Source organism: Anas acuta, chromosome 27, assembly GCF_963932015.1.
Source record: "Anas acuta chromosome 27, bAnaAcu1.1, whole genome shotgun sequence".
In the NCBI taxonomy this organism is placed as follows: Eukaryota; Metazoa; Chordata; class Aves; order Anseriformes; family Anatidae; genus Anas; species Anas acuta.
In genome coordinates, this window is record NC_089005.1 from 528,286 (window position 1) to 554,987 (window position 26,702).

General features: G+C 62.4%; 1 long non-coding RNA gene across 2 annotated transcripts; it reads right to left on the minus strand.

Annotated features, from left to right (window-relative positions):
* Positions 1-627: 627 nt before the first annotated feature.
* On the minus strand, positions 628-26,577 carry LOC137845223 (uncharacterized). 2 transcript variants are annotated; one of them, XR_011090140.1, is made up of 3 exons: positions 26,401-26,577; positions 2,674-2,971; positions 628-822 (listed from the first exon to the last, which is right to left on the minus strand). It is a non-coding gene; the product is annotated as an uncharacterized lncRNA (long non-coding RNA). The 2 variants fall into 2 exon arrangements; XR_011090139.1 differs by lacking the exons at positions 628-822; positions 2,674-2,971 and adding an exon at positions 6,158-6,478.
* Between the last annotated feature and the right edge of the window lie 125 nt (positions 26,578-26,702).

The following is a 26,702-nucleotide window of genomic DNA, read 5'->3' on the forward strand; positions in this document are numbered from 1 at the left end:
TGCCTCCCCCCATCCCCACCAGATGAGGAGAGCCGGGGCCTGCTGGGTGCTGAGCCCCTCCCGGGAAGGGCAGCGCACCCTGGCCCCGGTACATGGCTGGGAACAGGCACGGGGCCGAGCCCTCGCCTGCCTTGCGCCGAGGGGCGCACCCGGAGACACCCCCAGGGACAGGGCGCATCCGTGCGGAGCGGGCGGGATGGTGGAAGGGGCAGTGCCGGGGGTCCTGGCCCCATCCCCACCAGGCACCACCATCTGTGCGCCCCCCGAGCTCTGCGCCAGGGCACCCCGAGGCAGAGCCCTGCGCACTGCCCCCCCTCTGCTCTGGGGGCTGGGGACACCTTCCCGTTTTGTGACCTGCCCCCTGCTCTCTGCAGCCCACAAGGTCTCGGGAACGCCATCACCGCGCAGTGATTTTGACAGGGGAAGGAGCGCTTGTTTCTTTATGATATGGAATGGTTTCAGCCCTAGTTAGTTCTAAATCGTGCTGGTTTATGAGCAACCACGAGCTCACCCTCATCACCCCACGCTCACCTCCCAGAGCATCCCCCTGTGCTGGGCAGGGGCTCAGGCCGTGCCTCGTGGGCAGCTGGGAGGCTGCAGGGAGAGCAGAGGGGGTGAGAGCAGAGCTGCTGCTCCTCAGCCCTGCGCTTTGGGCTGTTAGGATTTATTGGAGGGGGAAAAAAGACCGAAATAGGAAGGAAGAAAAACAGCAGATACATAAAATTCTGTCACTGGTGAGGTGCTCCCAGGGCCAGCTCTGAGCAGCGTGCCATCAAACGCCTGCCGCAGCCACCACGAGCCATCGTCTGGCAGCAGGAACGCCTGGAAGGGGAAGACAAATGGCACAGGACACAGAAATAACAAGTGCTTTGTGGAAACCGGTAAGAAATAACGAACGGATTAAAATAGAGGATCTATTTTGGGAAGGCCTGGCACAGGATCTGACCCAGAAAGCCACCTGCAAGCCCGGCCAGCTCTGCCTCCCGTGCTCAGACCTGGCCAGCTCTGCTCCAAGGGCCGAGGTGTACCTGCCCTGCCATGCACGAGGCACCCGGAGGGGCTGGGACCCGCTCGGTGCCACCCTGAGGGGCCCCTGGGCAGAGCGAGGGCACCTTGGCAAGGCTGGGGGGACACGGGGGCTGCAGGAGCTGCAGGAGCAGCACTTTGCTATTTGCACGCTGGACACCAGCTACAGGCCAGGTCAAGAAAAACCGATTTCAGACTTTGGTGGCCAAAACGTCACCACCTGTTTGTCAAGGTCTTGTTAGGGGGGTGTGAGGCGATGCCACGTGCTATAGCCAGGGTCCCACAGCCCCTAGAGCCCTGTGCAGGGCTGAGCTGAGCAGTGCCCCCTGCGTGCTGCTGCTTTGCCCCCCTCGACAATCCCCAGGCACTGGGGACAGAGGGCTGGGAGGCGATGGCACAAGCCCGGGTCCCCCGCACAAGCCACATTCCCTGTCCCCCGAGCCGCAGCCTTCCTCCGCTTCCCGGCTCCTGTTCTCCTCCTCCCGGTGCGCCGAGGCTCCTCTCCTGAAACCCTTCTTTGTCATGGAAAGTTCTGCAGCTGGAAAATGCCTGGGGTTGGGGCCAGGCGCGGGGGCAGCCAGGTCTCCTTGGAGCAGCCCCGAGCGCCGTGTTTGTTTTGCTGGCCGGTGCCAGCGGCTCGGCGGCTGCGTGCCGTGGCTGAGCGCGGCCGCTGCGCCAGACCCAGCTCCCTGCGCAGGCACTGGGTGGGTTTTCGGCTGGCTGCATATGGAACGGGTTATGCTTTTATAATCATCTTTCTGCAACCCTTTTTTTTTTATCTCTACACTCCCAATATTATTCCGTATCGCTCCTCCCCTCTCCCCTCCACGGTCTTTCAAGCCCCTGTCCATGGGAGCGCACCCACAGCCCTTCAGAGGCTGCCTCGCACGGTGCCCTCCAGGACAGAGCTCCCTGTCACCGTGCCCACGGCCAGCGGGGGCCACAAGCAGAAGGAAGGGGCAGGGTGGGAGCAGCTCTGATCATGCCACCACGGGTCCCCAGCTTCTGGCACTCCTCGTCCTCACCAAGGAGGTTCCTGGCACAGGGCTGTGCCCTGAGCTGCTCTGATGGGGACCTGGAGCACCACCAAAACCTCGCAGCTCGCTGCCACCAGCCCAGACTCGGTACAATCGCACTGGACATTGCCACTTCCCTCCCTGCACTGGTGCTTTGCCAGTTACCTGGGGATTTCTCGGGCAGGGAGGGTCTCTCCCCCCTCCTGAGGCACAGAACATGAATGGGCCATGGGCATGGCGGGGGGCAGGAGGCAGCAGGGAGCCGGTGCCCCTCTGAGCCCCCCAACACCCCCTGCCCCACGCTGCCTCCCCACGCAGCCATCCCGCGACCTGCAGGCTGGGATCACTGGGTCGGAACAGAAACCAGCGGCGTGCCAGGATCGCTGGCTCTGGGTTCACTGCCCTGAGCCTGCCTTCGTCTTTTCCAAAGAAAACAAGGAGACAAGGCTCCATTTTTCCACGACTCTGACATATTTAAGCCCACCCATGGCCCCACTGTTAAATCTTTGTGTTTAGAGGACCAACCTACTGTGGTTTTGTTTTTTCTTTGCTTTTTCTTTCCTTTTTTTTCTTTCTATTGTTTTTTCTTTCTATTTTTTTTTTAGAAAGAGACTGAGAGTGCTGGTGCTACCTGCTGGAGCCAGCTGCGGGTCCTGTCCTTTGGGGAGCCTGGGCTTGTTTGGATGCGTCCTCAGGACGTTTTGCTGGCGAACACATTCCTCTGCCCCGTCCCCTGGAGCTCAGCACCACGCCAGCCGAGCTTTAGCTCCTGTGCAATGGCAACCTGGAGCCTGGGCTGGGAGCAGCTCGTTGAGCCCTGCAGCAGCAGCTCCTGGGCAGCCCCGGGGGCTCCTCGTGGCCGGACCTGGACCATAAAAGCAGAGGGGGCTTGAGATGCAGGCAGGGCACGGGCAGAGAGCGTGTTCTCCCTGTAAATAAAACGAGATGATTAATTAAAGTGCGCGTCTGCTGCCAGGAGGAAGAATGGGGCTCAGGTGGCTAATTAAACTCAGGCTGCAGATCCAGGCGGAGAATTCCTGCCGTATGGTCGCGCGCGCAACATCTGCTTCGTTCAGATTTCGGGAGATAAAGGCAGGAGAGGTGCCAGAGCTCCGGAATTCCAGGAGAGCTGCGGCAACAACCTGGCTGCCGTCACACCCAGGACACACGGGTGGCAGCCTGAGGCTCTGCGGGGACACGTCCCTGGGGACCCCCCTCCCTGGTGGGAGCAGCGATGCCCCCGTAAGCACTGCCTCCTCCAGCGAGCCGTGCTGTGCTCTGCTCCCGCCCGTGCGGCGCGGTGACGTGGAGCTCCCTCCCTGAACATCTGTGCAGATGTTAACAGGCGTTGCGGGGCTTGGTTTTCAATACGAGAGGCGAAGGGTTAGAGTTGAGCTCTTGGGTAAGCGACACCAAGAGAGCCGACGTTTAATTGGCATTCCTGCCCGGGATGAAAGCCCGCGGCTGCCAGCGGTCACGGGCTGGAAAGGCCACACAGGAGGCCCCGGGGCAGGTCCCCGTGGCAGGAGGCATCGCAGCCAGAGCAGCATCCCCGGCCCCTCTGGTAGCGGTGGGGCAGGACCACGGGGCTCAGGTGAGCCTCCAAACATCCGTGAGCAAAACAAACCCATGGGCAGGGCTGCTCCTGGCCTGGCTTTGCATTGGGGAGGGGGTAACACACGTGAATTACAGCCCATGCAGGACCCAGCACAGCCCCCCTGTCCTCCCCCAGGCTGTCCCTCCCGATGGAGATGCTCACTCTGGGGCACCGAGGGAAGAGCAGAGCCCCGCAGCCCCGGCGCTGCTCCCTCCCTCGTCTCAGGGGCTCCTGGTGGCGGGGCTGGGGCCGGGTTGATGGTTCCCATTAGCGTGAGGTCCCCTCGCTGTGCCGCCGAGCTCTTCCCACGTGAAACGCTTCGCTGGGAAAACGGAGCCACCGAAGGCAGCCAAGGCCCCCCCGTCCCTTTCAACTCCAGCGTTGCAGGGGAGCTCGGGGCCCTGAGGGAGCATCTCAGTTTGGGATCCTCGGAGGAATCAAAGCAAGCGGAGGAGCATCCTCCTGGAGCCGGCCCGTCGGGGGGCTGGCAGGCAGCCCGCGAGCCCCCGCGCAGCAGCCGCCCGCGCCGTGCCCCTGCGCAGGGCGAGCAGCCCCCCCGCCAGCCCCGCGTTGTTTTCAGTTTGTTAGGGAACAGCGAAGCATTTAGTCCTCATTACAGAGCTCTCGGCTGCCAAATCCTCTCCTTCGACTCCACATCTGTTCCCGAGTTGCAAGAGCCACGAGCGCGCAGGGGCTGCAGCCTGCAGCTGGAGGGGGAGCTGGGGGCCAGGGGGGCAGAAACCCCCGGGCATGGGGATGGGGATGGGGACGGGGATGGGGATGGGGATGGGGATGGGGATGGGGACGGGGATGGGGATGGGGATGGGGATGGGGACGGGGATGGGATGGGGATGGGGATGGGGATGGGGATGGGGACGGGGATGGGATGGGGATGGGGATGGGGATGGGGATGGGGATGGGGATGGGGATGGGGACGGGGATGGGGATGGGGATGGGGACGGGGATGGGATGGGGATGGGGATGGGGATGGGGATGGGATGGGGATGGAGATGGGCAGGGACGAGCAGCACAGCTCAGGCTAGGGCTGCTCAGGGTGCCTTTGCACCAGGATGCACGAGCCAGGGGATGAGGATCCCATGTCCCACCTTGGCAGCCGCACAGGGCACGAGGTGACAAAGCCACCACGCCAGCTGAGGACACAGAGCCAGGGCCAGCCCCTGCCGCAGCCCCCAGCCCCCCGGGACACCCCCCAGCTCCGCAGCACCCTGCGGCTGCAGCCCCCGCTGCCGCCCTGCCCGGGCGGTGCTCCCCGGGAGCCTGACCCCCGGGGTTACACGTGAGCTTGTCGGAGGTCCCTGAGAAAGGCGTAGCGACTGGAGCCAATTGTAGTCAGGTGGTTGTTATTATCAGTAGTTTTCATCGTAATTCAGAGCTGCTGCCACTTGCCAAGCGCTTTCTGCAGCAGCCCGTTATTAATAGCACATTGAAACGCGGCCGAGCTTTGCTTTTCCTGTCAGACAACAACTTCTGCTGTCAACTGCTCCCCGCAGCCCGACAAAACTTCGGGTTTCCCCTGCAGACAGTGGGTGCTCGGCGTCCCGGGGCCACCGCCGTGCGTGGCTCCACCTGGCTGCAAAGCCCTGCGGGGCACCGGGGCTGGTGGTGCCTCGTGGAGGTACCCCAGGAGCACGATGAGGCCGCTGTGACCCCACACCCCTGCGGCCAGGCTGGGTGCTTCCAGCAAGCTGAGGGATCCTGGAATTACAGAATTCACACGAATTCATCCTGATCCCCACCAGCCAGCGGCTGATGCACCCCGTGCAGCACGATGGAGCCAGCAGTGCCCTCGGCTTTCACCCAGGGGCTGGCACTGGGCAGGGGGGGACCAGCCCCGTGAGCCCCCAGTGAGGATTTCACTCCCTGCTTCCTCCAATTCCAGTGAAACCGTGATTTTCACACAGAGAAACTCGAGAAAGCAACCTTTTGGCATGTTTGTGAGGCAAAGAAACCCTTTGATTGGAAAACAGACCAAAGCCTAACCCGTATTTGCTTGGAAATTGGCTTTGTTCTCTTTGAAAAACAGCCCGATTTTTCTACGGAAAATTGGAAAAAAGACCCAGATTGGCTTCAGAAGAATGCATGTATCGCAACACAACTTTCCACGAAAATGACGGAGGTGGCAACAAAGCAAAAAAAACCTCGAAAGTGGAATTTTGCCCCGCACCTTGTGGGGCAGTGGGGCAGGGCACGGGGCCGGGCGCTCACACCATCCCTCAGCGAGCATCCCACTTCGCTCCCACCAACGCCACGGCCGCTGTGCAGCCTGAGGAAAGGCAGGTGCCCCGGAAGGTGCGGCTGGTTTTTTTCCAGCCAGCTGGTTTAATACGAGAAATTAACTCACCCTACAAAATTTGCCCTGTTAATGCGATTTTGGCGTGGCATGTTGCCCGATAGGATTTCTATTAAAATGTGATTTCCTCCTGCTTATAATTTCATTATCCGAGGCATTTGTGTAGCACATCGACCACGCAGGTAATATATGGGTAGGGTTGCTAAATTAGAGAGCGGGTACATTTTTTAATGGAAGGTTGCAAACAGACACGAAATAATCAAGGCTGGATACAGCCGCCATCATTTACTGCTGTCTGACACGGTGAAATACTTCATGGAGGGGTTATTGCCATTTAACACATCCTTCACTTCTCCCATCTTTCCTGAATGAAGTGCCCGGCTGTCCCATCCGTCTCCACGCGGGGATCTGTCAGCGCCGCGCTCCGCACAGCCTGCCAGCAGCGCAGTAATTCTGATGGATGCTGCAATCAGCGCGGCCGAGCAGGAAGCATATTTCTCTTTTATTTATCAGCAGCGAAGGTGTTCCCTGTGAATTCAAAGACAGGCCTGTGCCGGTGAGGGGGAAACAGCCGCGTTCATCTCTTGCCCCATCCATCTCACCCCAGATTCTCCGGACCATAAATTCGGCTCGCCGCCCATCCGCGTGTCAGTACAGCCCCTTCCCCACGGCTGCAAACTCCTCTGAAAAAACCTTCTATTCTATTCTATTCTATTCTATTCTATTCTATTCTATTCTATTCTATTCTATTCTATTCTATTCTATTCTATTCTAGCAGCTGGGAGGGAGCAGAGAGGTGTTGTCGTGGTGCCGGCCGTGCGGAGATGCTGTGCCCGGTGCTGCCACTTAGCATTCGCCCAGCGTCTGGCAAATAAACACGGCTTTGTTCTAAGCCCCTCACTGCAGAGGCAAGAAGCACTCAGGGGCTTTCATAAAGCCCATCTGCATAATAATGGTGGGGAATTCTTATCGGGAGTGATCCGAGTGTCAAAAACCGCAAGCCAGCCGTGAATTATGGGGAGGAAACAGGGAGGAGAAAATGACCCCGGCTGCTGCGGAGCCCAGGGAGGAGGAGGGATGGCTGGGAGCTGCTCTTGTGCTTCGCCCTTTCCACCCAAGGTATCGGCAAGGCTGGCTGCATCCGTACACGTAGAGAAACATCCAGAGGTGCTCCTGAAGCCATCTCAGGACCTTTGAAGCACCGTGGCACGGAGAGGGGCACTGCAGAAGGGCACCAGGGCCAGGCCAGGGGTGCTGCCGAGCTCCCTCGGGGCTCCCTGCCCGTGGGATTCGTGCCGTGCCACCCACCAGATGGGCGACTGCTGAGGAAATTCTGATTTACGAGCAGCCAAACCTGCCAACGCCGCCGCTCTCCGGAGGGGGAGATGTGTTTTTTCTGGAGCGCTGCAGGGCCGGGGGCTGCTTTGAGCCCCGAGCCTTCCTGAGCCCCCAGCCCCCGGGGGTGTGAGAGACGCGGAGGTGATAACTTATGCAGACACACACGCTGTTACCCGGCCAGCTGAAGTTAGCGTGGATCAGGAACTCCGGCTTTGCAAGAAAAACAAAGACAGCGAAATGAGGCAGGGCAAATGGAACAAAAGCCCCTTCCTAATTAAGAGGAGAGCACAGACGGGGAGGCAGCCAGGACCAGGGCTGTGCGGCCCCGCAGCCCTGCCTGCCCCAGAACAGAGCTGGGGAAACGCTCCCAGAGCAACCCTGAGCAGCGCAGGGGCTTCGTGAGCCTGGTGCTGAGGTTTGGGACCTCGATCTCTTATGGGGGGTCAGACCAGGGGGCAGGGGCTGATCCTGCCCGCACTGGGACGCAGGCAGCAACGCCTGGGGAGGGGAGCGTCCCCCCCGCACGGCTCCCAGCCCCGACACAGAGGGAGGAAGCTGCAGATCGGAATCACATCCATCAGCCGAAAAGAGCCCTTGAGAGGAGCCAAGAGTTCAGCTCGCACATCTTTAAATCATAATTTACCCTGTCGAGGAGGAGTTCAAAAGTTACTGGCTGCGAGGTCGGCGCAGACCCCTCCGAGCACACCAGGGTATTGCAGCACGGGACACGAAGTACCCGCGGTGCTTGTAAGTCATTCGCTGCTCGGAGCTCAAAACAAACCCACGTGTGTCCAACCCCAGTCCTCAAAACTTCCCCTTGTTCCTCGCAGAGTGCAAGGAGAACATGGACGGGCAGGGAAGGAGCGGGGCTGCTGACAGCCGCAGATCTGTGCCCGGTGTCACAAGCAGAGCCGATGCTCCTGAGCGTTCCCATTCCCAGAAGGATGCTGGGGGGTAGCACAACAAAACACGATCTTATTTCTGCCAAGTTGCATTAGGATTTACAAGGCATTTCCAAGACTGAAAAAAAAAAAGGTGGGGAGGGGGAATTCTTGTGGATGCACATGAATTTCAGCTCCATGCATGAGAAACTTTCACTGACTTTGGCAGGAGCCGACCGGGTCCCCTGCACCCACCGTGCAGCAGCGCCAGGCACCAGCCACAGCCATGGGCAGGAAGGGTTTGTTTTTTACCCTGGAGGGTAAAATAGGGGGGTGGGAGTGTGGGCTCTTGGGCTGCCTTCCCGGCTCGGGTCTAATTTGCTGAGTGACCCCAGGCAAGTGCCTTGTTTTGCTTTCTGTGCCCTCTGGAAGCCACCCATAAAATCGGTTTGTGAGAGGCTTTTTTTCCCCTGAGGAGCCTTCCAACACAGGGAAACGGTTTGCATGGAGAAGTGCCGTGGCACCGGAGGAGCTCGGAGCCCCTCGCAGCAGCGCCTGGAGAGCCCGGGGGGGCGGCTGGGGGTGGCACCTCGCAGCCCCTCGGAGCCGCGGCTCAGCCTGGGGGGACCGCGCCGGCCGCGGGAGCTCTGCAGAGCGAGAAGGGAATTAAGCATGCAGTTATTGATTCATTCCAGTTATTTTAACAGATTACTGGAAAGAATAAAGCAGGAAACCTGGCATGGCTCGGCTCAGCCCGCAGTGTGCTTCCTCCCAGCCACTCCCCGTGATTGCTCCCTGCGGACGCATTAGGGGGAGAAGTGCCCTGCTGCGGGCAGCACCGGCCTCCTGCACCGGCCAGGCTGGAAGTTGGAGGAGGCACTGCTATTCTTAGCTGCCTGCCGCATCCTCTCGCAGCATCCAGGCACGGTTTGCCTAATTTTTTCCTCCACCCCCAGCTGGCTCTGGACAGACGTTTTCGTGTGCAGGAGCGTGAGGTGGGGTTTCTAGGCAGGGCAGATCTGCAGCAGTACCCCGAACCTCAGGGCAGCAAGCACTTACAGCTTTCTATACCAGCGATGGGCACCTTCCAGAGAATTGTTCCTCCTCGCAACCTTCAGCAGCCTGCAGGCTCCCCTGGCAGTGCGTAGTGCCAAGTGCGGGCTGATCGCAGGGCCGGGTGCCTCAGTGCCCACCCAACTTGGTGCCCTCCGTGCCTTTGGTACCCCTGAGCAGCTGCCCTACAGCCACCAAAGGACACCAAAGGACACCAAAGGACACCAAAGGACTGGTGCCCAGCACTTGTCCCCTGCCCTTCACCACCCCCCAGAACTTTGCAAAATCGCTCACACCACTGGGAACAGCAGGGACGTTTGTGGGGCTGCGGATGCCCTGTGAAAAGGGACCTGGAGCAGCCCTGCAGGCACTTGTCCCCCCCCAGACACCCCCAGGCAGCACAGGAGGCTCCTTCCCTCGGGGAGCAGAGCAGCCCTGCAGCACCCTGCGGCACGGCACGCACCACGCACCCTGCACACCCCCCATGCACCGCACGCACCACGCACCCCACACGCACCATATGCTGGTGCTGCGCTCACACCCCGAGGGCAGAACACAAACACCTTTTGTTGCGTTTGCCTCCTATTAAATATTTATCAGCCTGATTTGCATGGCTCCTTTGCATAAGCTGCTGGAGCTGTCTCTGCGAAGTGTCTCTCTTTAAGACAATCTGAAGCATTCATATAAATAATTCTGCAGGCATTTTGACTTCCCAGGACAGAGCCTATGTTTTATGCCATTGCCAGCAAATTCCTGGTCACATGGGTTCAGGTTTCCAGCACCAGATTAGTGCACAACAGTTCCCATTGAGAGCAGCGATGGAGAATTCCCCCATTTCCTTCCAACCCGGAGCAGCGACAACCCAAATCGTGTTGGGAAATCTGGTCCTCATTTAGGTGTCCAAACAGAACCGTGCTGAAAATCCTGCCTGGAAGTGCCCTGGCACAGCAAGCCCCAGCAGCGCCGCGCCGTGCAGCAGCGTTTCTGCTGACATTTTTACGTGCTTTCCTTCCCGAGGCCGCTCAGCCAGGAGGCTCCTTTCTTACTTCTCACAGCTCCACTGAGCGAGAGGAAATAGGGTTGTTATGCTTTTGATTTCAGACCCTAATTAGGCCTCAGGAAAGGAAATAGTGCTGCTAAGGTAGTGCACGCGCTGCGCACTGAAGGGTCCCAGCCCTCGCTCAGAGCTCTGACAGGTCTCAGCCGGGCAGCGTCCCCTCGGCTCTGCGGTCGGGAGCGAGGAGGGGACGCTGCCCCCGTGACAAAAGCCCTATTGAGGGCTTTCGGCAGGGATGTGGGGAAGAAACATTTCCTTGCCACCTGGCACATGGGCAGAATGAGCATTGGGAAAGTGGCTTTTAAATGAAACACCTCAGGGAGCAGAGCCCCCTGCCTCTGCAGCCACTGCCCGGGGGAAGGCGGCAGCGACCGTGGGCACGGCCAAACCCCACGGCCGGGATCCCCGCGGGTGCACGGAGCAGGCGATGCTCGGGGGGGGAGGATGGTTTCAGATGGAGGGAGCTGGAGCAGAGCCAAGGGGCTTGGACTCGGTCCCAGCTCTGCCACAGGCTGCTGCTGGCTCTGGGGACAAAGTGACGCTGCCTTGGTGGCACCTACAGGGAGGCGGCCGCATCGCCTGGCCCCGAGGACAGGGCTGAAGGGGGGGGTGAAGCATCCCCAGCCCCAGGCGGGCAGCTCAGCTCACACACATCCCCGCCTGGGACACGCTGAAGGGCTGGATAAACCCTCCAGAAAATATTGTATTGCAGCGCTGAGCAGCATCCCCCCGAGAGCCATCTGCCACTTGTTTTTTCCCTGAAAAACTGCCCCGTCATCATGGGAAAAGCCCTTTGCCACGGGGAGCCTGACTTCCACACCAGTGTCTTCCCTAGCTCGTGGGGGGGCCATGCCCAGCCTCCTGTCCTTGCCCCTTCCCGTGCTGCCACTCCCAGCCCGCAGCTCATCCGACATCCAAGCAAAGTCCTGAGCCATCAGAAGGAAAGCACAAAAGGCCACGGTTCCCGTTATTTGGTGAGAAGCAGCCACTCCGTGACACATTGCCCAAACCAGCTGCTGCAGCTCTGGCTGGGGAGGGAAGGGGCAGCATGCAGCTCTGGCTCTGGGAGCACTGGGAGCACTGGGAGCACTGGGAGCACTGGTGCTGAAGGCAGGAAGCCTTCTGCTCCCATGGCCATGGGCTCGCTGCACACGCAGCCTGCGTGACGGAGCCCGGAGTGTTTGCCTGGAACAGCCTCCGGCCTGAACAAGGCCATTGATTGAACAATTCTGGAAAAAGGAAAAGAAAAAAATGCCCAGCAACAACCCAATCAGCTGTTTCCGCAAATACATCACTGCCCATTAGGCCAGCACGCGGCTCCTCGGCTGCTCGATGGCTCGGCGGCACGGCGCGGTGGCTCTGCACGCCAGCCCGGATCGATGCCCCCGCCGTTATAAGGCCACTAATCACCCTGATTTATAGGCAACGTGTCTCCGAGGCACCTGGAGGCCTCCTGCGTTTGTTCCAAGAACAGAGCTTGAAACTCGGCTGCTTTTTAGTAATTCTGGTTGGGAGGAACTGGTGGTTTCAGACTGCCTCCAGCTCCTGCCCTGCCGGCAAGAGGTGCACGGGGAAGCCCCGTCTGGGGGGGGGCTGGCCGGCCCCTGGGGGGCTCGGGGCAAGACGCACAGCTTTGGTGACCTACCAGGGGAAAGATGAAAACATACAGTGTCTTTTGTGATGGGACACACTTCCACAGGGAGAATGAATTTGTCTGCTCTCTGCCCTGCCCCAGGGGACGAGCAGTCCCAGGACAAAGCCCCCACGGCTCCCACAAAGCCAAGGAAGCCCCAGATCCCTGCTGGGGACATGGGGCACGGGGCAGAGGTGTCGGGGAGGTGGCGCAGAGCACTAAAAGGAGGGAGCTGGGCTGGGGAGGGCACCTGGCAAAGGTCCCCACCATGGGGAGGGAGCAGGAGAGCGGCCCCGGCACCCCACGGGGAGCTGGCACAGCCTGATTAGCCCGGGAGGCCTGCGGAGCAAAGGCTGCTCAGCTCACCAAGGGGGGCTGAGAGCTGCCTTGATTACGGTGTCTGAGTACCTGCAAGGGCAGAACCGCCAGGTACTGGAGAGCTCTTCAATCAGCTCGTGCAGAGGATGGCACAGCGAGAGCCGGGCGCACTCAGGGACCAGCGAGGATGACGAGGGGAGGACGGGGGGGGCTGCGCCATCTCCATCCCTGCCGGGGGCTGCAGGAGACCTGCCAGCCAGGCTTGGGCACACGGGCCTGGGGGCTACTTCTGGCCCTCGAATCGATGGGTTTTATGTGTTTTCAAAGAATTTCCTGTATTTAAAGAGGGATGCTCTTAAGTGCTTCTCTGGACGAGGGCCAGAGCCGAGCGCCTGCAGGACAGACGCGGGATGGGGGCTGTGGGGCTGCCGGCCTGGGTCTGGAAGGGGGAAATTCCCCGTGCCTGGCACCTCTCACCTCTCCTGCAGGGCTGCAGTGTGCCCAGCCCCCTGGGCCATTTGCCAGCTGCAGGACGGCCCCAGGGGGGCTGTGGGGATGCCCCCCACACTCTCCCATCCTGCGTGTGCCTGAAATGATGGGCAGCAGCTCCTGGGGCCGGCATCATCCGTGGGGAACAGGCAGCACAAACCTGAGAGTTTAACCCTTCATATTAACCTTTGCACTGTTAGCACCTGTTAAGAGGAGGCAATTAAACACCCTCACCTGGGTTTATGGACAGGCTTTGCACATGCCTGCACGCCCAGAGCGGCGCCGTCCCCGCGGCGGGGAGCTGCTCACCACGGGCATCAGGGGTGACACCGGCTGCTCTGCGGCTTTTGAGGTGCACTCAGGTGGATTTTTTTTCCCCCCAAGCCCCCTTTTTTTATGCTATTTCCTCCAGGCTTTCCAAGACAGGCTCTTGGCTCCCCAGAGCTGCCTCCCCAGCCCAGCCCAGCAGCCTGTCCCGAGCCCACAGCGCGCCTCCAGGGGACCAGGAACCCTGGTGCTGGAAAGGGAGGAGAGGTGTGAGAGGCTGCTTTACTTGTGTCTTGTAAATAATGCATTAGTTTGCACTTACAGGAGCCTGAAAACACAGGGAACCGTTTTGTATCTCTGCCAGGCTGCTGAGCCGGCTGCTGCTCCCTCAGCGGCTGCTCCTGGAGGCAGAGGCGCAGCATCTGCCCCTCCCCTGGGCTCCTTCCTTCCCACTAACCCTGCGTTTTACTCTTAATTTCCTCTTTCCTATTTAATGAGCTGGTAAATATCAGGGATGATGCCTTTCTCAGCGCGCCCTGTGCATTAGTGAGAGATGATCCCATTGGGAGCAGCCCAGCTCAGTGCACCAGAGCTGCTCCTGCAGGAGCCCCCCCAGGCAGCTCTGCCCTCTCCCCGGGGAGCAAAATTCCCTGGGGAGCCCCGAGCATGCCCTGTCCTGGCCCTGGCCCTTCCCCAGGCTGGACACGGCCCTTGCTGTGCACCCTGCTGTGCAAAACAAGTGAGGCTTCACCTGGGGAATGCAGAAATTCCCAGAACTGCGGGTCACACTCTGAGAAAAACACGGTGGTTTTGGTTTTCTGCTCGTCAGAAAGGCAGCAGAGAGCAAACAGGTTCTGCTTTTGGAAAGCACGACCTTGTAGCCCAGGGACCAGGACACGTCAGCTCATCAGCGCCCATCTGCCAGAGCCTCTGCATGTACCGGAGGTGTCAGAGCGACAGAGAGCGTAATTGCTAAATAATTCATCAGAACAGGCCAAACAACAGCAAGTGAAAGAGCAGCCCAGCAGAGTACACACGCAGGCAGACCCCAGAACGCCGGAGACACAGCGCGGCTTCCACCCCGCCGCCAGCTCTCTGCTGGCAAGAGCAGCTTGGAAAACTCCGGGCGGCTTCGCTCCCGAGAACACGCCTGTTGGTTCTCCCTCCGTCCCTCCAGCAACCCCTGGGACACCGCTTCCCCTTCTGCCCCTCCTGCTCGTCCCTATTTCCAACCACGCTGTGGGAGGGCTCCCCCCGCACAGCCCCTCGGCTGCACCCCGGGGTCCTCACCAGGGGCGAAGGGGGGGCCCCAGTCCCCACCTGCAGGTGCCGGGCTGGGCACTGGCTCCCCTCCACGGCTGGGTGAATTTCCATCCAGAAATTGCCCGGGGGCACGGCCGGCAGGTTCCTGGCACCCCTCGCGCAGGTTAAATCTGTCTCAGACCACAAATGAGACGTGTCTGCTGGGCTCTCCGAAATTACAGTGTGGAGCAGCCCGCGTAATTAGGAGCTTTGCTCTGAAAGCACAGCCCTGCAATGAGAGCCCTGCACACGCTTCTTCCTCCCCGGCATAAATCAGGGCAGGAGGGCCCTATCCTGCCCCCAAAACAGCGTGCAGGAGGGCTGCACCCCCGGGAGCTGCCCCGTGCCGGCTGGTAGCCGCCTGGTGCAGGACTGCAGCACGGATGTGTGTGCACAGGGCACGGGACTGCTGTATCTCTGCGCCTCGTCCTCCCCCTGCTTTGGGATTTCCAGCCCTGAGACAGGAACACGGGGCCCTACACTTCCAGCTCCTCTCAGAGGGTCTGGCCACAGCGGGGCTTCCCGTGGGGGAACCGCGGTGCGATGGGGATCGCCCGCCCCGTGCCACGCAGCAGCAGCAGCAGCAGCAGCAGCAGCAGCAGGAGCACAGCCCAGCCCTCGCAGCCACCCCGGCCCCTGGCACAGACCCCGCGGCCGTGCCAGGAATGCACTTGGCCGGCAGCTTCCTGGTCCCGTAAGTGCCCGGCTCTGGAGCCAAGTGGCCGCTTCCCAGTGCCCGGGCAGCAGCAACATCTGCGGAGGCGGCCTTGGAACCGCAGGAGCCTTTGTCCTACAGAGGGAAACGGCGAAGAACCCGCATCTGTCAGAAAAAAAAAGCCCTGCAGGAGAACGGGGGCTGCTGCCCGTGTGCTAGAGAAGCGGGGCAGGGCTGTGGGGTGGCAGGTTCCTCCCGCAGAGAAACGCCTGGGACAGGGAGGTTTAGCAGCTGGCAGCCCGGTGAAATGCAATGCCAGCCGCTGTGCAATCTCCTTGCCCATCCATCACCAATTCCTCCGTCTGCAGCCTCCGAGCTGGGCCTTGGCTCCTCCGGCCCCCTCGGCAGCAGCAGCGGTGTGTGCACAGCCCTCAATAAATCTCGCTAATGGAGGGCCTGCAAAATCCATTTCCAGGCTGCAGGGCAGGACCGAGAGCCCTGGCACAAGTGGCAGCTGTCCCCGTGCTGCCAGCAGCGAGGACATGGGCACCAGCGGCACTCATGCGGGGGGACCCCTCTGCGGGCTGTGCCAGAGAACCAGCAGCGAGGAGACTGGGGAGGTTCTCCCACGGAGCTGGCCTTTTTGTCAAAACAAAGCAGAACAGAAAATCTGGAGTTTTGTGTTGTGTTTTTTTTTCACTGAAACCTCACATTCTCCCTAGCAGATAAAATTTCACTTTCTGTTTTTTTTTACTTTAAAACCAAAATAACCTAAAACATCTCAGAAATGCGCTCCGTAGCCCAGCCCCAGCTACCAGCATCCCCGTCCCAGCGGCACAGCTCCCGGGGCCGCTCCTCCCCACCGCATCCCGCGGCGCAGATGCGAGGGCGCAGCCGGGCGCAGGATGCGCCTGCGGTCTGCTGCCAGCCCCACGACCCCGGCCTCGCCCCTGGGCAGCAGCTTCCTGCCCGCCCGATGTTTCCGAAGTCTTGCAATTGAGAGCAAAATTGCTCTTCCCTTCCTGCCCGCGCTGGTTTTGGTCCCGCTTCCAGAGCGGGCGGCTCGTGCCAGCACGGGGACGCGCACGGTGCCGGGGGCGCAGCTCCCCGCAGAGCCCCGGCCCCGGTCGTGTCCTGGCCACGCAGGGTGAGGGACAAGCAGGGGACGCTGCCCGGGATGCGGGGGGTGCATCCAGGCTCCTTGCCACCCCCTCAGTAGCGGTGCTATTCCTGGCCTAATTGCTGCTCCCCAGCCAGCCACGCACGCAGGCTGCGGCTCGGTAATAGCTTTAGTGCTCGCGCACGTCGCTGGTAATTGCATTAAGGCTCGGCAGGATCCTCCATCAAGCCCTGCAAGCTCCGACACTCGCGTAGCGTGTGCGTGTCCTGGCAGGAGGGGCGGGCAGGTCCCACCTCGGGCTCCCTAGACCCCTAGGCCCCCGGTGCCTGCCCCCCACCACCCTGAGCCTCGTCGCAAGCCCTCGGGTGAGGCCACTGCGGGCGCCTCCAGCTGCGTCGCACCAGATGTACGCTTGGGCCGTTGTCCCTGTGGGTCTTTTGTCACCTAAAAATGCCACCTCTGTCTTCCTGCGCACTGGAATGGTTTGTAATCGGTGCATCTAAATATGTACGTCTGTATATATACGCGCACAGCTGAGCAGGAGAGCTATTTAAAGCCCAGGCCAGGAGGAGGACCGACGTCCAGCCCAGCGTTTAGGAAACGGCTGCGAGCCGAGGACACGCACCCACCCTAGTGCCTGTGCTGCGGGGTCACGGGCTGGCAAAAATCGGGCCGTAAGCAGGGCTTGGAGGAAGTTTAACCAAACACCGGGGGCGGCACCTGCCCCACGGGGGGCAGCAGCTCAGCCCCGCGGCACCCCAGGAGCGCGGCGCCCCGGGACAGCCGCAGGGCGCGGGGCGCGGGTGCCGATGGCGCAGCCGGCGCTGCCCTGGCCGCCCAGCACCTGCTGTGCCCTCGCACCTGGGCACAAAGGCAGCCACTGTGCCGGGAACCCGACACCGGCCAGCTGAGCCCGGCCGCCGGGGATTTGCGCAACAGAAACCCCAGGCCCCTGCCAAAGCCAACAGAGGCTGCTGCCGGCCGGGGAAGGCGCGGAGCGGAGTTCAGAGCGGTTGCTCCGGCCCAAAGGCAAACCACCTCCTGCCAGCTCGGATGCAGTGGCTTTGGGGGTTTTTTGCTTCCTCCCCACGATCGTTTGCGTCAGCCCTTTCTGCAGCACGGTGGGAACAAAAGCCTCTGCGAGAGGCTGAGCGCTGCAGCTTCCCCGTGGCCAAGCGCTGCCACCAGCCCTGGGCACGGGGCAGCCCCCGGGCCAGCAGCGGGGCTGGGGTGATGCTGCACCCCCAAACCTGCCATGGCCCCGCGCCCCTCGGAGCTACCTCATGGTTGCATCCATGTGGAGACACTGCTGCTGGGCAGCTCTGCCTGGGAGCTGAGGGTGGAGGTGCTGCATTTTGGGGCAGGGAGATACTGCCGTGGGCACAGACACCCCTGGGTGCGGGACACCCCTGTGCCATGCATTCCCAGACAGCCCCATCCCAACCGTGCCGCAGGGATGCGTGCTCAGGGGACCAACAAGGTCTCATCTGCCCCCCTTGGTGCCAGGGGCAGCGTGCCCGGGGTGGGGGAGCTTCTGGCCCCCAGCCAGCACAACATCTGGGCAAATTAGGAGCGGTGCTAATGAGCAGCCCCCTCCAGGAGCCAAGGCTGGGAAGCCTCCTGCACGGGGCCGGGCGGGAAGGGCTCTCCTCGCCGTGGGGTCGGGTTTGGTTCTCCCTCCCCAGGACCCATGGGGGGGTCGTGCAGCCTCCAGGGGCAGGTACCCCACACAACAGCACCTTGCAGGAGGACAAGACCTGGGGTCGTTCGTGCTGTGATGCCTCTGGGCATCCTCCTCCTCCTCCTCCTCGGCTCCCCGAGCAGTGCTCCCGGCACAGCCGTGCCGTGGGGGTACCTGCTGCCGGCTCTGTCCCCCCACGGCCACCGCCCCTGCTTGGGGCCAGCTGGCAGGTGACGATGCGGGGGCTTTGTCTCTGGCCTATGATGTTGCCCATGATTTATAGGTCATTTTACAGCAGCTGTAAAGAGGCTGTAAATTATAGGAGGGGCATAAATTAGCCATGGACCCCTTTACTGGCCATAAAGATCTAAGGCCCACCACAGCTGCCTTTGGAGCTGGCACTCGGGAGCATTCCCAAGGACAGCCAGGGGTGTCTTCAGCCAGGCCACGGGGGCCGCGCGCGGTTGTTTGGCAGCCCGACATAAATGGGCCCTTTTATTGCAGCGGGGCCCAGGAGCCGGCCGTGACAGGTGGGGAGGGGCCGGGGGCACCCAAAGGGGCCGGGCATGGGGGGCCGGGGGCTCCCTTCCAAGTCCATACCTCTCCAAACCCATTTCATTGAGGGGTCGCTTTGTGCCCCCAGGGGCCCCCAGCACAGCCCCGGCGGGGTTGGGGTCCCACAATGAGCCCCTCACCCAGCTGCAGCGGGGCTGTGTCGGGGTGCTTGGTCTGGGGGGCTGGGGTGGGCGATGCTGTTGGGCTCCTGCTCCTGGCAGGAGGCAGCGGGACCCCCCCGCAGCACCTCTGTGCCGTGGGACGCCGGAGATGTCGAGGTCCCCGGCTATAAATACCGCGGACGAGGGCAGAGGCGGCTGGCACGAGCCCAGGCACACGGCAGCTGAGGCGCAGCACAGAGCTCGCCCGGGGCTGCAGGGGGGGTGCACGGAGCCCCCCGTGCACGCTGAGCTCCCGCAGCATCAGCCCCACGGCCTCCTCCCAACAAGCCCCAGCTCGGCTCTGGCAGCTCCCGGCGGGTCGCTGCCTCCGGTGCCGGTGCCCTCTCCGTGCAGAGCCTCTCGTCTGTGCGAAATTCCCCCAAATTCCTTCACCGTCTGGCCTGCCCCGGCGTCAGTTGGTGCCCTGTTGTTCTCGTGTGTGACCCTGGAGCACAAACAGCTTTGCAGCTCCTCGCCGTCCCGTTAATTACATTATGTCTAACGAGCAGGATCAGGCGGAAGGGATTAAACTTGGATTCTGCTTCCGCGGTCCCAGCGCACAGGAGAGAAAAGCAGCTTTATCCCTTCGGAACGGGGGTCGTTTTTCACACCCGCTCCGATCCCAGCGCTAATCTCCTTGGTTTGCACAGCCCGCAGGCAGCTCCCCGCGGCCGGGCAGGGTCCCGGGCTCTTCCCTTCCCTTCCTTGCCCAGCCCGGCAGTTCGCTGGGTGCCGATGGAAGTGATGGAGCCGAACTTTGCAGCCCCTGCCCCAGCACTCGGCTGCTGCCACAGCCCTGGCCCTTTTGGTGGCTTCTCCCCTCCCCTCAGCCTTCTGCCCATCCCAGCCGGGCAGAGCAGCACGTTTGGGATTTCGGAGAGCTGCCGGAGGCTCAGCGTTTCCCCCTGCCTGGGGCTGCAGCTGCTGACCGCATGGCCACGAGCAGCAGATATCTGCTGGGATTGCAGCACGTACCCCGGCGTTTCGGGGGGGGGCTTCAAACATTCGGGGTCCACGCGTGCACAGCACCCACCCAAAGCCCCACAGAGGGGAATTTGCTGCGTGAACACAAAGGCAGCTGGAATTGCCTGGCTCGAGGGTAGGACCCAGCAAACCTGTCAGCTGGAGCAAGCACGCTGGCACCCTTGCTCCTGGGCGAAGGATTTGCATGATTCTCCTGCATCAATTTGCCTTCGTTACCGTGCAGGGCACATCCAGCATCCCCCAGCAGAGCTCCAGAGACGGAGCGGGGTCAGCTCCCTGCCACTCAGGCTGCTGGCAGGGGGGTGCTTTGCATTTTGAAAGGCTGGGGCACGACCCCTCCTCTCCGCATGCAGCTCTGCGCCTGCCCTCTGCTCACCTCCGTCACCAAAGTGCCGGCTGCCGGCTCCCAGGGCTGCCCAGCTCCCCGGGGAATGGGGCAGGTGTTTCCTGCAAGGCCATCGCCCTCCTCAGCTCAGCCCATGGCACTAAGACAGCTCGGAGGCAGCATTTCACAGCCCTGGCAGGGGCAGGGCACTGAGCACCGAGTGCCGTGGCAGAGCCAAGGACCGGAGAGACGTTTTGCTCTGGGTAAGGGCTGCTCAGCTGGAACGATGCCTTGCAAGCCCCGGGATAGCACCGGAGCTGAGGTTTCTAAGCCCTGTGGAGGACGAGGAGAGCTGTGCCATGATGCTGGTGGGGCAGGGATGTGCCAGCACAGTGCTGGGAGCAGCCTGGCCGCAGCCCCACGGCCGTACCAGGTGCAGGGCCCCGCTCCCCCCAGTGTGCCCAGCATCCAGCCAGCACACTGCCTCTGCAAGCTCCTGACCCCCGGGTCTCCCAGCAATAACAGGGACGACCTCTGCCCCCCGCGCAGCACAGAGGGACCCTTGTGCTCCCCACCGTGCCCAGACCCGGCAGCAGCTCGGCGGCATCGCGTGCTGCAGCTGTCAGAGCTAACGAGAGGGCCGGGGGCTGCCCCGGGATGCCGTCAGCGGGGGCTGTGGGGTGGCAGCCTCTGCCGAGCCCCCCGGTAGCTGCAGCACCGCGGGGGCCACGCGCAGCCACTGCCCCCAGGCTGGGAGCGCAGCTGCCGCCCGGCGCTCCCTGCTCGAGTGCTAGACAGCAGCAGTAAATCTGGGCTTGTTGCTGGAGACCCCAAGGAGAGCATCTGCAGCTTGTTTTCAGCATGAACTCCTGTAAAAAGGGCACCGTCCCTATAAATCCGTCACGGGGAAACTTCCTGGAAGCTTCTGTTCCTCCAGTCCTTCGTGCGCAGACACCCTGCCACCGCCGGGACACGCTGCGGGGGGCTCACACCCCACCCCTCACAGCCCTGCTCATGGCACCTCCTCGGTGCCCAGCAGCGGGGGCCGGAGCTGCCGGACATGGGCACAAAAAGTCCCCACAGAGCCCCAAAAGGCAGCCAGAGAGCTCTGCTGGGGCCCTTCACAGCACGCAGACAGCGCAGGCTTTGAAGCCTTCTTGGAAACCATTGCCCATCAGCCAGGAGAAGGGTAAATACTTCCTAGCCAAGTATCGGAGAACGAGCATACCGCAGGATGGTTCCTAGCCCCGCAGATTAATCCCCGAGGAATTAATCAATAAGAATCCAATTTAAGAAGCTTTTATGCACCTGGGCTCTGTTGCGCTCTCTCTGTGCCACTTGCGCAGCCCTGCACTGCAGGTGCTGGCTGAGGACGAGGCACCGGGGAGCTCTGGTGGCTGCTTATCTCTTATCTCTTATCTCTTATCTCTGCCTGGGGCTGTGGTGTGGGACCAAGCTCTTCCCAGCCGTGCCGTGAGCCCCATCCCCTGCCTGGCCCTGGGGGCAGCGGGGGCGCAGCAGCAGGGCACCCCCAGGGCTGGGGCGGTGTCCCGGGGTGCAGAAGCTGCCCCTACGGAGGGGATGACCCCCCCTCTGCCGGGTTTGCATTCCTGTGTCAATGGGAAATGTGATCCCAAAGCACGGCCCCATTGTGCCCCAGGAAAGCCGCTGCTGACGAGCCGAGGCTGCAGCCCCCAGGACTGGTGGGATGCGCTGGGGGCTGCGGCTCGGCCCCGGCTCCTGGTGCAACCAGGGCCTGGTGTGGGGCTGGGGGCTGCCCCGTGCTGTGGCCGTGCCCCGTGGCTCTCGTCCCTCTGGAGAGGTCTCTGAGGGGCTGGAGGAGGTGACGGGCGGACTGGAGGTTGCAGGGGATGCGTCCGGGCAGGGCGAGCAAGGCAGGAAGGGCTCCGAAAGTGGGCGGTGGAAGAAATGAGCTGGAAAAAGCTAAATGTAGGAACGTGGTGCTTCCATCTCACTGCTTGTCAAAGGGCAGGGGGGAAGCGTTCTGCCTTCATGGAGACACCCTTAGGAGAGAGCCTTCGGCCCCTTACGGCCCCCAGATGCCCGGGGAGGCTGGCAGAGCCCTGCAGGAGCATCCCCAGCCCTGGGGGTGTGCGAGATGTGTGAGCACGAGGGGCTGAGCGCTGGTGCAGGGCAGTGCAGCGAGGGTGGGAAGTGGCTGGGGGGGACGTGAGAGCCCTGCTGGGGTCTGGGGAGGGTTTCTGGGCGGTGTGTGTGGGGGGGGGTGTGATGGGAGCGCTGCCTCTGCTCTGGGTAGCTGCTCTTCCCAGGAGGGCAGGGGCACTTCGGGTGCTGCGGGAGCAGGGAAAGGGCCAGAGGAGCCCAGAGAGCCCACGGGGGAAGGTGAGAGGAGCCTCCTGCAATCTGGAGGGGGTGAGGGAGTTTAGGGTCTGCCTGTGGTTTGCTTTGCCTTCCTCCTCCTCCCCTCTTCCAGCGTGTGGGAGGCAGCTCCGTTCCGGCCTCAGCAGCAGCAGCCTTGTGTGGGTTTGGCAAAACAAGCGGGCAAAGCTCTCTGCCCTGCTCTATAAATACAGCGGCTTCTTCAGGGCTGTCTAGACAGGAAGCCAGCCTGAGAACGGGGAGAAAACTCCCCACGTTAAAGGGCACCAGCAGCCCGTGCCGGGAGCCCGGGGAAATCCTCCCCAAATACCCAGATGTGCGCGGGGAGCTCCTCAGTGGGGCACGGGCACCGTGAGCGGGGTCACCGCTGGGCCGGGTGCATGGACGGAGACTCCTTGGGCTCCAAAAATCCTCCCTGCCCTTCCCTGGGAGTGGGCAAAGCCAAGCACCAAGGACCTCGTGCCCAGCTCCTCGCCTGGTCGGGGGGGCAGCGTGGCCACGCAGCGCCCGTGCATCACTGCGGGGCCCCGAGGGTCGCCCTCCTTCCCTGCGGGCTGGGAGGCTGCTCAGCGTTCGCTTTGCTTTCATTTTGTACCCGTGCAGGGGAAAGCCATCTCCCCGGTTGTTTTGTTGCTGGCTGTGGCTTTTTTTTTCGCTATAAATATCCAAGTGTTGCTTGAAAGAAAGAAGAAGGGAAAAAAAAACAAAAAAACACCACTCTAGGTAGTGGGAGAAAAATCATAGCCCATGGGTAATGACACATAATTGCAGCCTTTCTCCTGATGAAAGGAGCTGCCATTGGGCTCCTAAATGACAGCGTGCACAAAACGCTATTATCAGATTATCTGAGTGGCGGAATCTGTGCAGCACCAGGGGGGCGCAGCGCCCGCTCCTCCCGGCCCCGACGGCTGCTGGTGCCCACGGAGCTGCCTGGGGAGGAGAAACCCGCACCCCCTGCGCCCCCAAACCCAAATCCTGCCCCAGCAGCCTGCGTGGTGCCACCCTGCGCCCCCCGTTCCCAGCAGGAGCTGGGCTGTGCGGATGGGGCTGAGCGGATGTGATAAAGGGAGCAGCTCGTGCCCTCGCGGGCCGGGGGCGATGTGCGCCAGTGATTTGTCTCTTGCTCTTTGCCTGTGTCATGGGGAAAGCTGTAAATTACCCGCATTTGTTATCGGGAGCTTCCTCCTCTGCTAGGCTCAGGCCACAGCCAGCAGCAGCCGCTGTTATCGCCCCTCTCCTGCCTCCCTTTACCCCTGGAGATCTCTGCGGGTCTGATCCTGCAGCCACAGGAGCCCCTCTGGGACCCTAGGCAAAGGGTGCCCGGCACCAAACACCTCGCCCCAGCCCTTGGGACAGCGGCTGCGGTGCTCCTGGCACCTCGTGGGGTGTCCTCCAGGGGCTGACCCGCTCCGTCCCAGGGCCCTGAGCCTGCCTGGGCTCTCCAGAGGGGGCCGAGGGGCGTGGGATGAGCACAGCATCAGCGCAGCTAATGAAAATGCTGCACGTCCCCTGGGATGGTTAATTAAACGCCGCAGCCCTGCGAGAGCTGGGCTGGAGCAGCGCAGCACTCACAGCAGCTCGGCTGCGGCGTGAGGGGGCCATGGCAAGCAAACATCATTAATTTCCCTCCGCAAATCGATCGGGGGCAGGAGTCAGGCCCGCCTCGTACCGAAGGTGCAGGGCAGGGAATAATCCCCCGCACGGCTCCTGCTCAGCCTCCCAAACGCCACGTCTGTGACCCCAGGGTGGTCCCAGGGGAGCCCGGAGCACCCCTGCTCCTGGAGCTGGCCTCTCCTCTGGCTGGTGTGGTGATGCCAGGGCAGGCGGGGGCACCCGAAGGATCCGCTTCCCTTCCTCGCCATCATGACAGCAGCACCAGATGGAGGCTGTTATGGTGCTGCAGGATGCAACCGAGGAAGGCAAAAAGCTGCTTTGGGTCAAAGAAAATAAGCAGAAAAACCTCAGAGTGAGGAGGGTGCTGGGGCAGCGAGCTGAGCTGCAGTCCTGGGGCCCCGCAGCCAGCTCCTCGCCCCGGGACAGCCGCGTCCCAGTGCCCGTGTGGCCAGACTGGGGCCGCGGGCAGCCGAGTGCCTGTGGCTGCAGCCAGAGCCGCTAATAAGGCTTTATTGAGCCGCAGCGGAGGGGCGAGAGAGGGGGCTTCCTGTAAAGGCTGCACTTAGCCTCTAAATCACGCCCGGGAGCTAATGTTTGCTTCCCGTCGCTGCTGATTTCCCTGCGTCACATTTTCCTGGGAAAGCTGGTGCTGTGCAAGCTGCCGGGAGAGCTCCCTGTGCCGTACCCGCTGGAGGCCGGGAGCTCGAGAGGGGCTCGGCTGCTCCCCGAGGTGGCTCCAGCAGCCCTGCAGCAGGCTGCCCCCCCCCCACAGACTGCAGCTGGGGCAGCCCCGGGCTTGGCACAGCGTGCTGGAGCCGCTTGGTGTGATTCAGCTTGCCAAGGTCGGCCAGCACACCTGGGAGCCTCCGCAGCGCGGGGGAAGCAGAGGAATGATGACAGGGACAGGCAGAGGCTCCGGCTGCCTTCACGGCACGGCTCAGGTCTCCTGCCCCAGCCACGGGACTGGGCTGCAGCCCTGGTGCCCCGCAGTGGTGCCCGTCCAGCCTCGAGCACCCACGCAGCACAGCAGCACCCGCGTGTGCAGCCGGCCCCCGGCACCCTGCACGGCCCCTCCTGCGGGCTGGGACCCAGGAGCCCGGCAGCTGCCTGCAAGAGCTGCACCCTGATGGGCTCCGGCCCTTTCAGGGAGAGCTGGAGCTGCCAAAGTCTTTGTCCCGTCAGATCTTTCAGGGGAAAGCTCTTTGTTCTTCAGCACTTGCTCCTGCCTCCCCCTCTCCGAAGCTGAACGAGATGCATCTGCTTTTGTTTTCTAAATGCAGAATTAGGGACTGGGAAGGGCTCCCTTTGTGGTGGGGAGGAGGGGAGAGCTGCAGATCTGTAACTGGGAAACCTAAGGTCAGGGGGGAACCGCTCCATTGTGCCGCAGCTCTCCTCCTCCCAGCTCAGCCCTTCTGGTGTCCCCCCTGCTCGCTCTGGTTCCCAGTACAACCAGTCTGGAGACACAGGGGAACAACTGGGCAGGCTGCACCGGGTGCTCCCCAGCACTGTGCCCGGGGTCCCTGTGTCCGATGGCAGCGATGGTGGGGGTTCACCCTTGGGTGGTGTTGGTGCCACGTGGGAGCGAGTGGGTGGTGGGGGGCACCCCATGGCCTTGGTGGGGTGCTGCTGTGCGTGCTGTGTACGTGTGGAGCCTGCAGCGTGTGTCCCTGCGTGGGGATGTGGATGGGGGGGGCTCCCCAGCACGGTGCAGGTTCCCAGCACCTTTAACTCAGGCCCTGCTGGTCCCACAGCAGGAGCACAGGAGAATGTGCTTTGGAGGAGCAGGAGAGGGGCCTGAGCATGCCCCAGCACAGCGAGCCTCTGCTGAGCCAAACCTGAGCTGCTCCCCTCCAGCTGCTGCCCGCAGGCTGCCCGACGCACGGCAAGCTGCTCGGCTGTGTGGCAGCCACGACCTCCTTCCAGGTTATCTTAATCCTGTTCCTGATTAAGGGCAGTTAGGCTGAAACCAGCCCGGGTTCATGTGAAATTAGCATCTGCCTTGCCTTGAAGTTGCATCAGGTATAGAGGAGCCCAGGACATCGTGCCCAAGGCAGGGAGGATGCCCAGGGGTGGGCAGGGGCTGGCGCTTCCCTGCTGCAGCCAAGTCCTCGTTCCCTGCCCCTCCGCCTGTCCCCAGCAGGCAGCGAGCCCCAGCTCAGCCCCCAGGGCCCTGTTGCTCCTCAGGGTCCCAGCCTGGGCTCTCGGCAGCCTGAGGCCACCCCTGGGGAGTGCTGGTCTCCCCCTCCGTCCAGGAGGACCTGCTCATACTCCAGTTGTGCCACCAGATGGTGACAACTTGTGGTCACTCCCGTGCTGGGCCCCGATGCGATGCTGGGGCCGGGGCTGCGGGCAGATCCCTGAGCATGGAGCAGGGATGGTTCTCCCCATCCAAGCACCCCAGTGATGGAGCGAGCAGAAAACCACAACCAAGGAACGGGAGCAGCAGGGGCACGGTCCCTTTGCCTTCCATCACGAGGTGTCACAGCGCAGCCCTGTAGGACCCCTTCGGGGCCAACTTTAACAAAACCGGGACAAAGCCGGGGGTGGCTCTGCAGCCCCCACGCTCCCTGCTCCTGGCTCAACTCCCCCGTGCGCGGTTTGCTGGGGGAGCATCGCGGCGGGCGTCTCCCCGTCCCCTCCCTCTCCCCGTCCGCACCTCTGTCATCCCGGGGGGAACCCACGCCGGGGGCTCTGCACGGCTGCTGCTGGAGGTGGACGCCCGGATTTTGGTCCAAACGCAGCGCTGCGACCGCCACGGCCGCCCCGGCCGCTGCCCCGCCGCGATTGCAGCGCCGGCGGCACGGAGGTGTCCGCCCCGGGGGCTGCCCCGGGGGGGGAGCGCGGCCCGGGGGGCGCCGAGGGGGCGGCCCGGCGGCGACTACAAGCCCCATCAGGCCGCTGAGGAGGAGGAGGAGGGCTGCGAGGAAGGCGGGGGAGGAGCCGGGGGGAGGCGGCGGG